Raw genomic sequence first — 6,000 nt, 5'->3', positions numbered from 1 at the left:
TGAGATGAATTAACAGAACACTAAGCAGTTTCTCAGAAAGCTTCTTTCCAGATTTCATCTGAGGATATTTCCTTTTTCACCATAGCCCTCTAGGGGCTTCCAAATATCACTTTGCCAATTCGACAAGAACTGACTTAGCGAAAGGCTTCTTGAGGGGAAAGCTTCAACTCTCTGAAATGATTTCACAGAACACAAAGAAGTTTCTCAGAAAGCTTCATTCTCTTTGTTATTGGAGGTTATTTCCTTTGGCCCTATTGTCTTCAAAGGGATCAGAAATATCTGTTCTCAGATCCCAGAGAAATAAGGCTAGCAAAGAGATCCACGAAATACAGATGTAACTCTGTGAGTGGAAGTCACACATCACAGAGCAGTTTCTCAGAAAGCTTCTTTCCAGATTTCATCTGAGGATATTTCCTTTTTCACCGTAGCCCTCTATGTAATTCCAAATATCACTTTGCCAATTCCACAAGAACTGTCTTAGCGAAAGGCTTCTTGAGGGGAGAGCTGTAACTCTGTGAGATATTTTAACAGAAAACAAAGAAGTTTCTCAGAAAGCTTCTTTCTCTTTGTTATCGGACGATATTTCCTTTGGCCCTAAAGTCTTCAAAGGGATCCGAAATATGTGTTCTCAGATTCCACAGAAATAAGGATACCAAAGAGATCCACGAAATACAGATGTAACTGCGTAAGATGAATTAACAGAACACTAAGCAGTTTCTCAGAAAGCTTCCTTCCAGATTTATTCTGAGGATATTTCCTCTTTCACCATAGCCCTCTAGGGGTTCCAATATCACTTTGCCAATTCCACAAGAACTGTCTTTGTGAATGGCTTCTTGATGGGACAGCTGTAACTCTGTGAGATGATTTCACAGAACACAAAGAAGTTCCTCAGAATGCTTCTTTCTCTTTGTTATCGGAGGGTATTTCCTTTGGCCGTATAGTCTTCAAAGGGATCCGAAATGTCTGTTTTCAGATTCCACAGAAATAAGGCTAGCAAAGAGATCCACGAAATACAGATGTAACTCTGTGAGATGAATTAACAGAACACTAAGCATTTTCTCAGAAAACTTCTTTCCAGATTTCATCTGAGGATATTTCCTTTTTCACCTAGTCCTCTATGGGCTTCCAAATATCACTTTGCCAATTCCACAAGAACTGTCTTAGCGAAAGTCTTCTTGAGAGGAAAGCTGTAACTCTGTGAGATGATTTCACAGAACTCAAAAAAGTTTCTCAGAAATCTTCTTTCTCTTTGTTATCGGAGGATATTTCCTTTGGCCCTATAGTCTTCAAAGAGATCCGAAATATCTGTTCTCAGATTCCACAGAAATTAGGCTAGTAAAGAGATCCACGAAATACAGATGTAACTCTGTAAGATGAATTAACAGAACAATAAGCAGTCTCTCAGAAAGCATCTTTCCAGATTTCATCTGAGGATATTTCCTTTTTCACCATAGCCCTCTATGGCCTTCGAAATATCACTTTGCCAATTCCACAAGAACTGTCTTAGCGAAAGGTTTCTTGAGGGGAGAGCTGTAGCTCTGTGAGTTGATTTCACAGAACACAAAGAAGTTTCTCAGAAAGCTTCTTTCTCTTTGTTATCGGAGGATATTTCCTTTGGCCCTATAGTCTTCAAAGTGATCCGAAATATCTGTTCTCAGATTCCACAGAAATAAGGCTAGCAAAGTGTTCCACGAAGTACAGATGTAACTCTGTGAGATGAATTATCAGAACACTAAGCAGTTTCTCAGAAGGCTTCTCTCCAGATTTCATCTGAGGATATTTCCTATTTCACCATAGCCCTCTATGGGCTTCCAAATATCACTTTGCCAATTCCACAAGAACTGTCTTAATGAAAGGCTTCTTGAAGGGAAAGCTGTAACTCTCTGACATGATTTCACAGAACACAAAGAAGTTTCTCAGAAAGTTTCTTTCTCTTTGTTATCGGAGGATATTTACTTTGGCCCTATAGTCTTCAAAGGGATCCGAAATATCTGTTCTCTGATTACACGGAAATAAGGCTAGCAAGGAGATCCACGAAATACAGATGTAACTCTGTGAGTGGAAGTCACACATCACAGAGCAGTTTCTCAGAAATCTTCTTTCCAGATTACATCTGAGGATATTTCCTTTTTCACTATAGCCCTCTATGGGCTTCCAAATATCACTTTGCCAATTCCACAAGAACTGTCTTAGCGAAAGGCTTCTTGAGGGGAAAGCTGTAAGTCTGTGAGATGATTTCACAGAACTCAAAGTACTTTCTCAGAAGGCTTCTTTCTCTTTGTTATCGGAGGATATTTCATTTGGCCCTATAATCTTCAAAGGGATTCGAAATATCTGTTCTCAGATTCCATAGAAATAAGGCTAGCAAAGAGTTCCACGAAATACGGATGTAACCCTTTGGGATAAATTAACAGATCACTAAGCAGTTTCTCTGAAAGCTTCCTTCCAGATTTCATCTGAGGATATTTCCTCTTTCACCATAGCCCTCTATGTAATTCCAAATATGACTTTGCCAATTCCACAAGAACTGTCTTAGCGAAAGGCTTCTTGAGGGGCGAGCTGTAACTCTGAGAGATGATTTCACAGAACACAAAGAAGTTTCTCAGAAATCTTCTTTCTCTTTGTTATCGGAGGATATTTCCTTTGGCCCTATAGTCTTCAAAGAGATCCGAAATATCTGTTCTCAGATTCCACAGAAATTAGGCTAGTAAAGAGATCCACGAAATACAGATGTAACTCTGTAAGATGAATTAACAGAACAATAAGCAGTTTCTCAGAAAGCTTCTTTCCAGATTTCATCTGAGGATATTTCCTTTTTCACCATAGCCCTCTATGGCCTTCCAAATATCACTTTGCCAATTCCACAAGAACTGTGTTAGCGAAAGGCTTCTTTAGGGGAGAGCTGTAACTCTGTGAGTTGATTTCACAGAACACAAAGAAGTTTCTCAGAAAGCTTCTTTCTCTTTGTTATCGGAGGATATTTCCTTTGGCCCTATAGTCTTCAAAGTGATCCGAAATATCTGTTCTCAGATTCCACAGAAATAAGGCTACCAAAGAGTTCGACGAAGTACAGATGTAACTCTGTGAGATGAATTAACAGAACACTAAGGAGTTTCTCAGAAAGCTTCTCTCCAGATTTCATCTGAGGATATTTCCTATTTCACCATAGCCCTCTATGGGCTTCCAAATATCACTTTGCCAATTCCACAAGAACTGTCTTAATGAAAGGCTTCTTGAAGGGAAAGCTGTAACTCTGTGAGATGATTTCACAGAACACAAAGAAGTTTCTCAGAAAGCTTCTTTCTCTTGGTTATCGGAGGATATTTCCTTTGGCCCTATACTCTTCAAAGGGATCCGAAATATCTGTTCTCTGATTACACGGAAATAAGGCTATTAAGGAGATCCACGAAATACAGATGTAACTCTGTGAGTGGAAGTCACACATCACAGAGCAGTTTCTCAGAAATCTTCTTTCCAGATTACATCTGAGGATATTTCCTTTTTCACCATAGACCTCTATGGGCTTCCAAATATCACTTTGCCAATTCCACAAGAACTGTCTTAGCGAAAGGCTTCTTGAGGGGAAAGCTGTAAGTCTGTGAGATTATTTCACAGAACTCAAAGTACTTTCTCAGAAAGCTTCTTTCTCTTTGTTATCGGAGGATATTTCCTTTGGCCCTAAAGTCTTCAAAGGGATCCGAAATATCTGTTCTCAGATTCCACAGAAATAAGGATAGCAAAGAAATCCACGAAATACAGATGTAACTCTGTAAGATGAATTAACAGAACACTAAGCAGTTTCTCAGAAAGCTTCTTTCCACATTTCATCTGAGGATATTTCCTCTTTCACCATAGCCTTCTATGGGATTCCAAATATCACTTTGCCAATTCCACAAGAACTGACTTTGCGAAAGGCTTCTTGAGGGGAAAGCTGTAATTCTGTGAGATGATTTCACAGAACACAAAGAAGTTTCTCAGAAAGCTTCTTTCCCTTTGTTATCGCAGGATATTTCCTTTGGCTGTATAGTCTTCAAAGGGATCCGAAATATCTGTTCTCAGATTCCACAGAAATAAGGCTAGCAAAGAGATCCACGAAATACAGATGTAACTCTGTGAGATGAATTAACAGAACACTAAGCAGTTTCTCAGAAAGCTTCCTTCGAGATTTGATCTGAGGATATTTCCTTTTTCACCGTAGCCCTCTATGGGCTTCCAAATATCAGTTTGCCAATTAAACAAGAACTCTCTTAGCGAAAGTTTTCTTGAGGGAAAACTGTAACTCTTTGAGATGATTTCACAGAACACATAGAAGTTTCTCAGAAAGCTTCTATCTCTTTGTGATCGGAGGATATTTCCTTGGGCCCTATAGTCTTCAAAGGGATAAGAAATATCTGTTCTCAGATTCCACAGAAATAAGGCTAGCAAAGAGATCCACGAAATACAGATGTAGCACTGTGAGATGAATTAACAGAACACTAAGCAGTTTCTCAGAAAGCTTCCTTCCAGATTTGATCTGAGGATATTTCCTTTTTCACCATAGCCCTCTATGGGCTTCCAAATATCACTTTGCCAATTAAACAAGAACTGTCTTAGCGAAAGTTTCTTGAGGGAAAACTGTAACTCTTTGAGATGATTTCACAGAACACATAGAAGTTTCTTAGAAAGCTTCTATCTCTTTGTGATCGGAGGATATTTCCTTGGGCCCTATAGTCTTCAAAGGGATCCGAAATATCTGTTCTCAGATTTCACAGAAATAAGGCTAGCAAAGAGTTCCACGAAGTACAGATGTAACTCTGTGAGATGAATTAACAGAACACTAAGCAGTTTCTCAGAAAGCTTCTCTCCAGATTTCATCTGAGGATATTTCCTATTTCACCATAGCCCACTATGGGCTTCCAAGTATCACTTTGCCAATTCCACAAGAACTTTCTTAATGAAAGGCTTCTTGAAGGGAAAGCTGTAAATCTGTGACATGATTTCACAGAACACAAAGAAGTTTCTCAGAAAGCTTCTTTCTCTTTGTTATCGGAGGATATTTCCTTTGGCCCTATAGTCTTCAAAGGGTTCCAAAATATCTGTTCTCTGATTACACGGAAATAAGGCTATCAAGGAGATCCACGAAATACAGACGTAACTCTGTGAGTGGAAGTCACACATTACAGAGCAGTTTCTCAGAAATCTTCTTTCCAGATTACATCTGAGGATATTTCCTTTTTCAGCATAGCCCTCTATGGGCTTCCAAATATCACTTTGCCAATTCCACAAAAACTGTCTTAGCGAAAGGCTTCTTGAGGGGAAAGCAGTAAGTCTGTGAGATGATTTCACAGAACACAAAGTACTTTCTCAGAAAGCTTCTTTCTCTTTGTTATCGGAGGATATTTCCTTTGGCACTATAATCTTCAAAGGGATTCGAAATATCTGTTCTCAGATTCCATAGAAATAAGGCTAGCAAAGAGTTCCAAGAAATACAGATGTAACCCTTTGGGATGAATTAACAGAACACTAAGCAGTTTCTCAGAAAGCTTCTCTCCAGATTTCATCTGAGGATATTTCCTTTTTCAACATAGCCCTCTATGTAATTCCAAATATCACTTTGCCAATTCCACAAGAACTGTCTTAGCGAAAGACTTCTTGAGGGGAAAGCTGTCACTCTGTGAGATGATTTAACAGAACACAAAGAAGTTTCTCAGAAAGCTTCTTTCTCTTTGATAACGGAGGATATTTCCTTTGGCCCTAAAGTCTTCAAAGGGATCCGAAATATCTGTTCTCAGATTCCACAGAAATAAGGATAGCAAAGAAATCCACGAAATACAGATGTAACTCTGTAAGATGAATTAACAGAACACTAAGCAGTTTCTCAGAAAGCTTCTTTCCAGATTTCATCGGAGGATATTTCCTCTTTCACCATAGCCCTCTATGGGCTTCCAAATATCACTTTGCCAATTCCACAAGAACTGTCTTTGCGAAAGGCTTCTTGAGGGGAAAGCTGTAATTCTGTGA

The sequence above is a fragment of the Macaca fascicularis genome, chromosome 19 (genome assembly GCF_037993035.2).
Source record: "Macaca fascicularis isolate 582-1 chromosome 19, T2T-MFA8v1.1".
NCBI classification, from domain to species: domain Eukaryota; kingdom Metazoa; phylum Chordata; class Mammalia; order Primates; family Cercopithecidae; genus Macaca; species Macaca fascicularis.
This window is presented reverse-complemented; position numbering follows the sequence as displayed.